Source organism: Mus musculus, chromosome 3, assembly GCF_000001635.26.
Source record: "Mus musculus strain C57BL/6J chromosome 3, GRCm38.p6 C57BL/6J".
NCBI lineage: Eukaryota > Metazoa > Chordata > Mammalia > Rodentia > Muridae > Mus > Mus musculus.
Genome location: NC_000069.6, coordinates 29796710 through 29809334, shown reverse-complemented (window position 1 = coordinate 29809334; position 12625 = coordinate 29796710). Strand labels below are relative to the sequence as shown.

General features: G+C 38.9%; 1 long non-coding RNA gene across 1 annotated transcript in view; it reads left to right on the top strand.

Annotated features, from left to right (window-relative positions):
• The window catches only part of Gm33206, a 128723-nt gene that overhangs the window by 83893 nt on the left and 32205 nt on the right, over nt 1–12625 (top strand). The gene's annotated exons all lie outside the window — the stretch shown is intronic.

The following is a 12625-nucleotide window of genomic DNA, read 5'->3' as shown; positions in this document are numbered from 1 at the left end:
TTTTAGAACCCACTAAGTCCAGTTAAAGCTGTCCACGTATCTACAGCTATGAAGCTGTAGCATTCAGTGGTACAAGGGAAACCAGTATGAGCTGTGTCATAAAACCAAAGTCTCCTGGGAGGCTCTGCCAGTGCCTGGCAAATACAGAAGTGGATGCTCACAGTCATCCATTGGATGGAGCACAGGGTACCCAATGAAGGAGCCAGAGAAATATCCAGGGAGCTGAAGAGGACTGAAGCCCCATAGAAGGAACATAAATATGAACTAACCATTACCCTCAGAGCTCCTTGGAACTATACCACCAATCAAAGAAAACACATGGTGGAACTTGTGGCTCTAGCTATATTTGTAGCAGAGGATGGCCTAGTCGTTCATCAATGGGAGGAGAGGCCCTTGGTCCTGTGAAGGCTCTATGCCCCAATATAAAGGAATTCCAGGACCAGGAATGGGAGTGGGTGGGTTGGGGATCAGGGAGAGGGGGAAGGGGGAGGGGATTTTCAGAGGGGAAACTAGGAAGGGGGATCACATTTGAAATGTAAATAAAGAAAATATCTAATAAAAATTAATAATAATAATGAAAAGGAGACAGTTCTCCCTCCCCCAGTAATGATCCACAGCTGACAGCACCTTGGTTGGGGTGATGCGGTTTTGGTAGCTTGATCTTGTGCAAGTAACAGGGGCTGTGGTGAGGTCATGATTGTGATAGTCATGCAGTGTCCAGAAGGCAGCATCTCACAGCACTCTTCTCTACCCTCTGGATCTCACACTTCTTCCATCTTCTCTGATGTTTCCAGAGTCTTGGTGCTGCTGTAGTGAATATAGATGTTCCATTTGGGGATAAGTTCATTACACTCATATATTTATACCATCTAAGCCTGCATTGTTAAATATTATATTTTCTTTTGTTTCCAAATTGTTTTTAGACTATGCATGAATCTGTTTATCTATCTATCTATCTATCTATCTATCTATCTATCTATCTATCTATCTATCTATCTATCATTCATCTATCTATCTATCTATCTATCTATCTATCTATCTATCTATCTATCTATCTATCTGTGCTTATCCCTCAGCATTCCAGGGATCCAGTTTTAGAAACCTCATGAAACATTTAAGCATTTTACTATTAAGGATTTTGGGTTGTTTTCAGTTTGACTGTGGTAAAATGCTGCTGGGAACAATTTTGTGTATTCTTCTGGGTGTGTATGATCAATAATCTTAGCTACATACTGAAGAGTAATATTACAAGGTTGCAAAACTGTGTGTATTCTTACCTTCATTAGATTGGTTTTAGGAGGTTGTAGCCATACCCAGTTCCATTATTCCCTCACTTGTATTAATCTTTATATGTGACTTTAACTTGAATGCTCATTCTTCTTGTTTGGGTTTATTCTTTTTCTTGAAAATTTTTGTTGCATATTTTTAAACGACTCTGTGTGTGCCTATTCCTTATGTTGGTGGCAGGTGCCTGTTCAGTTTCTTTGACCTTATTCCCTATATTGTCTGTCTTTATGTGGACATTCTTTGTATGTTAAAGAATCAAGTTCATAGCCTGAACCTGTATATCTCTCCTCTTCGCATTTAGTCCTTCCACCCTCTTGATCACATGCTGTCATGAGCAGCCACTTTAAGCTGCTTAATACAAACAGTTCAAAATCCCATAGATATTGTATATTTTATGTATTTATTTATTTAGTATGTATGAAGCAATTGTCTTCATAGCTTTCTCTCCCCAATCAACTACTAATTCTTTTGTGATCATTTTTGACTCATTTAAGGACACCCCACCCCAGGAAGATTTGGTGTCATTCATTCATTCACATTGTAGTTTATGACTTGTCCTGCATAAGATCATACCTAAAATTAATAGCCTGTGCCCACCCCACTACCATCATGGTGATCAAAAGCACTACTTTCTTATGCTTGTATGCTTGAAATTGCTTCCAGTGGGTCTCTCTGTTTCTGTAGCTCATCTCTTCAATCTACCTTCTTTATATATGAAAACCTCAGCAATAACTGATATAGCAATTATATTCATGTTGGTTGTTTCTTAAGAAATGTTTAGTAATGTTTTTTTCGTGATTTAGAGTAAAATCCAAACTTCAAAATAGAAAATCCACCAGCAATATCTGGTTGCATAATATATGAGTTCACCTCTTAGTGCCTTTCTCCCCTCATATCTTCACCTGTCTCAGCCACCTCAAGGAGGTGCCTTGTGGCTTTCACAGTGGCTCTCCCCTTTGCCTAGATTGTCATTTGTCTCCTTTGAATAATTGCTGTCTCTCCAAGTTCTCATTCTTGAGAGTTATTTTTACACAAACTTTACCTTCTCAGTGAGATTCTAAATTGCATCCTCAGACTTGACCCCATGTTTGGGTTTCTCGCTCCATCTCTCCACAGTACTTGTTCTGGCTATCATACTGTCAAACATATATGTTTTGCTTATTTTATTGCTTATAAGGCAGAAGAATGGAAGGATATATGCCTCCATAAACAAGTAAATAAATCAGGTTAGCTGAGGAGCCCACAATCTACTCTGGAGATTTTGCCCCTGATGACTCCCTGTGATATCTTTAAAGCGCTTGATTGGGCAGATCATATTTTATTATACAGAACAATTCTTTACGAGTGACTAGCTTCTGTGCTTTGTGAATGAATGCACTTCAGTATTTTGGCTGTCAAATGTGGATTGAAGTGGGAAAGATGGAGAGGTAGGCCATGAGCAAGGGCAGAAAAGGTAGATAAAATAAAGGCTGGCATAAGACTCAGTTAAGCTTACTCATTGTCAACTGAAGATGTTGCTGAATGTTATATGTGCCATCTATGTTCACATCAGTGAATGAGGATGTAATTGTCCCAGTCACTAGTGTTTACTTAGACCAAAAGTCTCTTTATTTTTTTCAAATATTGTAGATTGAATCTATTGTCCTATGTTTGTTGATAAGCAATGGGCCACTGAGTTATGTCCCTGGCCACCATTTTAAATTTTATTTTGACTTGGTTTCACTCAGTTGCCCAAGCTAGCCATGAAATTACTCTGTAGCTTACTCATCATGGCAGGAAATGTGGCAACATGCCAGCAAATGTTGGGGCAGTTGCTAACAATTATTTTCTGATACGTAGCCAGAGAGTGTGGCCCAATTGCTAAGAGCTATATCCTGATGCCTAAGTGAAGAGGGGCACAGGGTTTGCATGGGCTTTTGAAACTTCAAAGTCTACCCCAGTACCCAGTGACACACTTCCTTCAACAAGGCTATACCTTTAAACCGTCTAATCCTTTCAAATAGTGTCATCACTGGTGATGAAGCATTCAAATATATGAGTCTATGGGGCCAGTCTTATTCAAACTTCCACCCTGAGTTTACAGGATCTTGCTAAAAGGCAGGGGTCTAAGATTCTCTGGAGTTGGTACAGGCTATAATTCTGGAAGAATTATCAATGCTGTGCAACCATTGCCAGTCTCAGATGAGATGCAGAATACCATGGTGTCTTTTTAAAACATCTACTTGGCATTCTCTGCCTTGATTGCTAGAATCTCCTTATAATTTTTTTCTGTTAGCTTTACCTTCTACCTAATACTGAGGATACAGATCGTTGACCTTTTCCATCTCTGAGTATCCTGTAGCTAATTGTATACAGTTCTCGATGTGCTAAAGAATCTATGCCACCACATACCGTGATTCTTACGTTTTTCTTGTCTTTTCAGAGTGTACGATTTCTTGTTTTTTTAAGTGGAACATAATTTCTTTTTGAAAAAGTTATTTGTAGTATATTGAGTACTCTGCTTAAGTTAATTACACCTTTGTGAAGGGTGTTGATGAATCTGACAGTGCTCAGTGTTTCCTAAAGCAATATGACAGATGCGGAAAACTCTAGGACTGTACTTACGCTAAGGTTCTCAGGACAGTCTGCATCTCAAGGCCCTAAACTGCAGTCCACTGTTAGGATACTGAGTCATGGGAGTAACATTTTAGAGAGGGAGTTTTCTGTGAGCTTATGACTAAATTTCATGTTCTTTGTGGGCCTCTTTGTGACCTGGGCTGCATTTCCCCCAGGTGCTTCTTAGTAATTTCATGTCGTGGTGGGGATGCCGACAGGTTGTCCTGAATTTAGAAAATGGGCTTTAGCACACACCATGGTGAGTGCTTTCTTTTTCTGGGTAACAGGTACTCCTGTTGTACTAATAGCCTTCCTCTTCAGCACCCCGTCTCCTTTCTTCTCTGTTTCTCAAACTGTCTGTGTTCTCAACCTCCTGATCCAGTGTCTCAGAGTTAGGAAAACAGAGTGCATGTGTCAACCATCCCTGGCTAATGTTTCCTTTTAAATGTGTTCTTTTTCTCTGAGTCTTGTTGCTTAGAATTGCAATTTGACCCACTCTCGACCAACACCTGCTTCTAGTTTTAAGAGTCTGGAATTCACGTGAGAAGTACAAGGGCGTCTAGAGTGTATACTCTCAATTCTAAGCCTTTTCCCTAGAACTACATTATACACAAGTTACTAAAACTAGAGCCTAGAGTATGTCTGATGAAAAAAAAATGAAGGTGTTAGCTCACTGTGAGCCACTGCTGTTAGCCATCAGTGATATCACTACCCAACCTTTGTGATATCAGGAAATATGGATGCTTGAACAAAATATTAATGTAAAGGTACCATGAATCATGGATGAGTTTTATTTGTGATTTTAAAAATGATGTGAGGATTTTTTTTTAGTATTATTTAGTGTGTGATGTATACAATGTTAAAATATTATTCATATTTCTCTTACAAAATTTATTATTCCTTTTCTGGTCCAAACTTTAAAATATTTTGATCTAGTTTCCTTTTTCACTTTTGACTCTTTTGAAGATATAGTAAATTGTCATTGGTATATACTACATATACCTATAAGGTATAAATTATATTATAAATGTAATATATTATTGATATATATTTGTGTATAATATATTTATTTATATTTTATACACTATATCAAAATATAATATGTACATTATATTTATATATGTATACATATTCATATTTTGTATATATTATACCTATAAGATATATTATACAAAATATTATGTAATATAATTATAAGTATATAGTATAACATGTGACATATTATATCTTACAGGTATAATTAATTAAGGTGAAGTATTATTACTTGTATAATAGACTAGGTACCTAATCATTTTTAAACAGTGTCCTTAGAAGGAGACTACCATATTGAAAGACTAATAGAAAAGAATGTCCTTTGTTGTACCCCACACCAAAAGCTGGCAATGCCTGTCTAGTTTGGCTTTTGTGGTTTTCATGTTTTGAGGGATGGGTAAGCCTGAGGGGAGTATATGAATTTGGGTGAGTGGGGAAGTAGGGAGAATCTGGCAGAAGTTGGAGGAAGAGAAGGAACATGATCAAAATACATCACATGAAAAGTGTTAACTAAAAATTCAAAGAAAAACCCGAGAATCCCCCTTCTTAGAGTCTTTAGAGGGAGCATGGGCTACATAGTATGGATCTGTGATGAAATCAATTTTAACTTCATTAAAAGACCAGCCGGGTTGTGGTTGTGTGTGAGGGCAGAGAGGGGTGTGTGATGCACATTCCTTCCCTGACTTCTCCAGTCCACAAGCACTCAGCCTCCTCCCGGACTGACTCAGCAGCTCCTAGGCTATGGCTGTGATTGCTCCTTCCCATGGCCCTGGCAGCCCTGGTAGCAGCCAGCTGGGGTTCTTTGAACATGTGAGTCTTTGGGAGCACACGGTTGTAAGGATCAGTTCATTTAAGCTCAGTTCACCTCGGGGACTGCTGTGTTGAAATTGAATCTCAAACAGGCACACGGTGATTTAAAACAAAAAAACTGTGCTAGAACTCTGGCCTCAGACACCAAGTTTGGTTTTCTTTCCAACATGCTGGTTTTATAAGCAATCTGGATTTAATTTAACGTTATCCACTTCAAGAAAAGCAATTTATTATTTGTCTTACAAGTATTTATTTGATATTATGCCTTTATTATAAATAATTTCCAAATGAGAAAATAAATCCTTTGTCAGAATTTTTACACAGGATTTGAGATGATCAGAACAAGTACGCATCTGTCTAAGGCTGCATTCCCTCTGACACTCTGTACTTTATTCTGAATTGATGCTAGAGTGAAGAGGGACTATGTTAACATAAAATATTATTTTCAGGATTCATTTACCCTAAATCTTCATCACCCAGTTTGAGTTTTAATATTTTCCACATATTCTGAGAAATAAAACCCAATAAAATTGACAAATTAGAACATACTCTCTAGGGGTAAGATTTTTCTTCCCAGGTGTAAAGGAACCAAAAGAGAACAAGAGCCCCTTTACTTCACTCATTGCCAGATGGAGGATTCCCTGCCTTGCATAGGACAGGGAATTTATACTTATATTTACATTATTTGCACTGTTCCTGAAATAGAGGAGTGCAGGGAGGGAGAGGGAGAAATCCTAAACTGTTCACTCCCCCTGACAGCAGACAGTGAGAGGAAACAGTGAGCAAACCCAGGTAGATGGCCTGGATGACTTCTGCTAGTCACATTTCTGATGTCCTTTCTCAGATGAAGATGCTAAAGGGGGTTTTGTAGGAAAGCTCAGGGGTCAACCAGACAACAGGGCATATGTCATATGATATTTTATTAATTGAGGACAGGCAACCAACTATGCAGGTGTGATCCCCTGGCGTGGTCCCACAAGATCGTAGGAAGCATCTGTCTTCCACCCTTTGAGATGTGGTGGAGATTAGGTCTGAATGAGAATTTAAAGTTTGCAGAGTAATTAAAAGTTGAGGTGGGAACTGGTGACTTTCATGTAGAGCAGTAGTGGTTTGTTTTGTTTTGTTTTGTTTTAGAAGAAAATTATGTGTAAACTAATTTCTCCAGCATAAAAATTTGTCAGGCCAACTTTGCCTGTCAACTTGAGGAAGCTGATCATTTTAACCAATAGAATCCTGCTCTAGGTGTCAATCAGATATCCTCCTCCCTTGCAAGGGAGAAGAGCTTTAGAAAATATACCCAGTGAGGTTAACATTAGAGTTTGCCAGAATGAATTTAGAAAAATCATTTGAAAACCCCTAACCTTATTATAATATAGAACTCATGTGATGTGCTTTGGAAAGGAGGAAGGAAGGAGGGAAGGAAGGAAGGTAGAAGGGAAGGAAGGAAGGAAGGAAGGAAGGAAGGAAGGAAGGAAGGAAGGGATGAAGGGAGGGAGGGAGGGAGGGAAGGGAGGGAGGGAGAGAGGGAGGGAGGGAGGGAGACAGACAGACCGAGACATTGAGAGACAGAGATACAGACAGTGAGAGGTGTCCAAAAAAGGCAAATCACACAATGCTTCTATAATAGAAACAGCTGTTTGTAAGAGCCAGCCATTCAAAGCAAATTATAAAATTCCATGGTTGTCAGAACATTTGTTTCAAGTGGAAAAATAGCTGAGGCATTCATTTCCCTAACTATGGTGATAGTCTAGTCGTAAAACAATAGTCTACCTCATTATTACAGATACACTCACCATTCCAGAGGATGAAGTGCAAATCCTTTAACCATATACAAGCAAATATCTGCTGGCACTGCGTGCGCAATTAATGTACAATTAATGACAGAGCAGGCTGCCATTTTGTTTTAAGATTTGATTTCAGCAGCTCTGCCATTCACCTTTCAGATATGTCAGGTGCATATATCAGGTCAGAGGATCTCATTTCCAGATTTTTCTGGGTCATTAGGAGCAAATTCTTATAAGTATAACACTTTTCTTCTTTTCAGAATTTGAGCATTTCATAATGATCACAATTACACTCTACCGTTTCCAGAGTCTCCAATTTACTTTGCTCTCTCCACACTACCCCCAGGATAGAGATCTTGAAGGTTAATGTTTAAGTGTTAATTAAACCTAGCCATCTCTTAGGAGATAAGTAAGTAAACAGACTAGCCAGGATGACAAGGTTTCCAAGAGCAGACATAAAGGAATGTTAATGCATCTTTCATAGTGGAGACAACACATTTATAATCTCAGACTTACCGTAACTATGGTTACAAAGCCTTATGCTACTTCACCTTCACTGGCTTCCTTTCACTAGGATTCACCTCTGTCATCAGGAGAGTCTCCTTGTACTAATGGTACGCCTTTGTCACCGCAAGAATACAAAGATTAAACACCTAATGAATGGAGAGTGTAAATTTCTTTATCTGCCTGAGAAGTGTCCTTTCAGTAAGGAAGACTTAGTCAACAAGAGAGAAGTGTTCTCATTTAAGCTAACTTTCCAAACAAAAAACATTTGCTTTTTATTGTTCATGAAGTGTAGGGTCATCAGGGACTCCCCTGTCAAGTGCTTCAGTCTTTGTGGCTGTCTTCTCAGTGTTGACCGAGAGCTTCAAAGGAGAGACTCTGCACATACTTATAGTAAAAGAGCCTAGAAGATCTTATCAAAATAGGATTTAGAATCCTGGATTAAGGAGGCGTGCTGGAAATACCTTCTCAAAGAACATTAATAAGGTAGGAAATTGTTCATACCAGAACACCAGACAGTCAAAACTTTAAAAATAATTCATCTTTTAAGAAAAATGATACAAGGCATGTGAAGAGAGAATGACGCATTTGAATTAGGGAAACATAGTTGCCTCAGAGGTAGACTTACTGATGATTCGTTGAAAGAAACATGTCAGGGGAGTACCCAGTGTGCCTTTCATCCTGTCCAGTTTAAATCAGAACTACAGGTTGGGTAGCTATGAAGAACTCTGTTCATGTGAAGCATTTTCCAGAGTGGGTGAACAAACAGAATCTGGAGATGTTGATAGCATTAGCTTCCCACCTCGCCTTTTGCAATGTACTCTTTGAAAATTTCATAAATGTATACAATGTGACTTGATTGTATTAGCCCCCAATCCTCCATATCATCCCCCAGGACATACCTCCCTTTACATCTCCCTCCTAAGTTCACAATTTCTTTTATTATGTATAACTGTGTGAATGTCTTTTCAATCCTATGAGTCCAGTCCCCATGGGGGAGCTGGATGCATGGGAACTCTCTATAATATGTCTATTCCTAAAGAAAAATGATTCGTCACAAGCTTTTGTCAAATGTCTTTTCACCTGAAGTGGAAATATGCACTGGAATTCAGAAAACAGCTTTAGGAACTTGAAGGGCCATTGATGAGTAGAAACAACAAACTTTCCCCCAAAGATTAGAGGTTCCATAAAAATGCCATTCACCTGAATTTAAAAAGATAGTTTCTTCAGCTAAGGGACAGATTGGTCTTCCAAAACGACTAAAAATAGTCAAAACGGGGTTAAGTAGACTTCTAGTGATAATAATGAGTAAGTTTTAAGATACATTTGGGATTTAAAACCTATCATTTAACTCTTGGGTTATCTTGTACACACTTCATATATTTGCTCCATACTTGAAAAGTTATAGCTCATGCTTTTCCTTACCTCTACTTTCTATCTCCTCCTGAATAGAAGAAAGTTTTAAGTAGTGGCTGGGGGCAACTTGCACTAAGAACAAAGCTAAGAGAGCTTCAAATTGCTCTTAATGAAGCCTCTTATTTCTGTACTGACAGAAAGCACTGCCTTGTGTACCACAACGCAGTGTCTGTATGCTGTACATGGTTCCTTGGGGCTGAGACAAACAAGATGAACTATGCTAAGATTTCCATGACCTTCCTGTTCAGTGAGATGCCAGCCAAGCTGCCATCTGTTCCCTTGGAATATACATTTCAAAACAATTTTACTTAGAAAGGATATGTAGATTTTATGAAAGCCCTGCCCTGCCCAGAATGCCAGATAACAATACTCTTGTGTAAGGATATGGGTGATCCTCTTGCTTCTCACTGGCTCAAGGTAGGAAGTGCAGGTTCTTGTCACTGTGACCCTTGGGAAATCAGCCAAAGAATAGCAGGAACTTTTGTTCTAAATACCAATGATTAATAATCCTCTAATAAAAAGAAATAACTTCATCAAATACATTGTGTACATATATAAATATCTCAATGAAACCAATTACTGTGTGTATATGTATATATATATATATATATATGTATATATATATATATATATATATATATATATATGCTACTAAGTCATTGTGGTTTGAATGAAAATGGCCCCCATAAACGCATAAAGAGTGGTACTATCAGGAGGAGTGGCCTTGAAAATAGTTTTGTCCTTGTTGGAACATATGTGTCACAGGGTGGGCTTTGATGTTTCAAATGCTCAAGCCAGGCCCAGAGTCTGTCTCTGTTCTTGCTTCCTGCTGATATGAATGTAGAACTCTCAGGTTTCTCTCCAGGACCATTTCTATCTGTGTGCCACCATGATGACAATAGGCTAAACCTTTGAACTATAAGCCAGCCCCAGTTAAATGCTCTTCTTTATAAGAGTTGTCGTGGTCATGGTGTTCTTTTTATAGCAATAGAATCCTAAGGGAGATAGTAAAAACAAAAAAAAAGTCAATACTTAAAGTTTTAAGCAATTTAAATATTTATAAATATTGGCCCTCTAAAGTTCAAGGAATATCGTCCCTATCTGTCTTCTTTTTATTTAATTTGGACAGTGTCCTGCTTGAGATAGTACTGACAATGTACTATATACTAAGGAGCACATGTAATAAGATTAACTTCCTCAAGGGTGGTCGAAGGTGCTAAAGCTATGCTCAGTCTGTGATAGGCTGACTTTCTGCACTTAGAAACGAATGAGATAAGATCTTTTCCTCACTCATTGGCAAGTACATGACTGGCACCTCTGAGAAGAACCCCCAAATAAACAGATTAGTAAGAGAAAAAACTTGAAAAACTTGTTTAATCAAAGCTGTATAAGACATGGAGGCTTCAGATATGAAACTCAGAGATCAGAGAAGCGATTTTTATGGACAGTTATGCAGAGAATGTGCAATTTGAGACCAAACAGGGAGAATTTAATGGTGATGAACTAGGAAGGAGTCAAACTATTATTTCTAATTCTTCTCGGACTTAGTGACATTTCCTTTTTGTGACTACAAGCAGGACACCTGTGACGTGAGGGTGTTCAAATAGGATAAAGGTGGATGCAAAAATCTCACCTTCCAATTTCAGCAGTTTTCTATGAGGTGTCTGTTTTGGGAGAACTGTTTTTTTTTTTTTTTTTTTTTTTTTGTGCCCAGCCAGGCACATGAAGACTCTGAACTGAACACACCACTATAGTTATGGATGTGTCTCTATTAATAGGTAAGGCTTACAGCTCATAGGCCATGCTCCTAATTTCATTTCCACTACTGTGATACCATGCCCCTGACAAGGAGCAGTTTAGAAGAGTAAAGGCCACTGAAGGAAAGTCAAGGTGGCAGGAACTTGTAGCAACTCCTGCCGTCATATCCACAGCCAAGCAGAGAGACATAGATGTGTGCTCACCTATTACGCAGCCAGATCACTCGTGGATGCTGCTCACTTTCCGGCTGGGTCTTACATCAATTACGGCAATGCCGACATTTTTCCACAGACATGCCGATGGGCACAGTCCCTCACTGAGACTTTCCCCAGGTGATTTTAGGTTGGGTCCAGTTTCCAGTCAAATCTAATCAGTTTAGTCCAGATCCTTGCTTTTCCTGAGCATCGATATGACCCAGGCACTGTTTTCATTTTAGCTACTTGCTCACACGAGTGCACATCTTGTTCCTTTTTGGCCAGATGAGTAACATGAGGGATTCTTTATGCTTGCTGCAGGTATCAGTGCTAAGGTAGAGGGAGGATACAGACTCAGGTCCTGATTCCATGACTGAGACAAATGATCTTTTATTTTGTTTTTATTGGAAAACAGTCTTTTTATACAATATAGTCTGATTATGCTTTTCTCCTTCCTCAACTCCTGCCAGATCCTCCCAGCTTCCCCACCCATTTAACTCCATGACTTGGCTTTCTTTCCTCATGCCTTAAGAAGTAAGCTTAATCATTCACCTAGACATTGCTACTCTTGCTTCCTCCCATGAGTCAGCCATGGAACTATCTCTGGGACCAAACACCAGGGTATAACACAAAAATTGTTTTGAATCACTTTTAAATAAATAAGTATATAAATAAATAACCTCACAAGATACACACACACACCCAAAACCCATAAAATCTGAAACCGTTATATACAACTAAAAAATCAGACAAAAACCAAAATGCTCAAAAAGATATGAGACAAGGAGTCTTCAAAAATAGTACTGAATTGTTTTTTGTTGGCCATCAACTGCTGGCCATGGGGGGTCTAACCTGAAGTGTGCTTAATATATTCAGTGAGACTCCTTTGGATAACACTGTTGTTTTCTTTTCAAAAGTGTCTCAATTTCAGTTTGCTTCTTGGCTAGGGTAAGAGCCCATGTTCAAGTTCCCCTCTGGCACTTGGCATCCCATCTTGCTTGGAGATGTGCAGGCCCTATTTTTTGCCAGTCTGTGTGAGTTCATATGTACTGTTGTGTCTGAAGGACACTGTGTCCTTGGAGTCATCCATCCCCTTCAGCTCTTATAATCTCTTGTATATGGATCCCTGAGCCTTGCAGGAAAGAGGGGAAGAAGTTGATGGAGACAACCCATTTAGAATGCTGTGCTCTACATTCTCTCACGCTCTGCACAGTTGTCAGTCTGTGTTAGTTCTCATCTACTGCG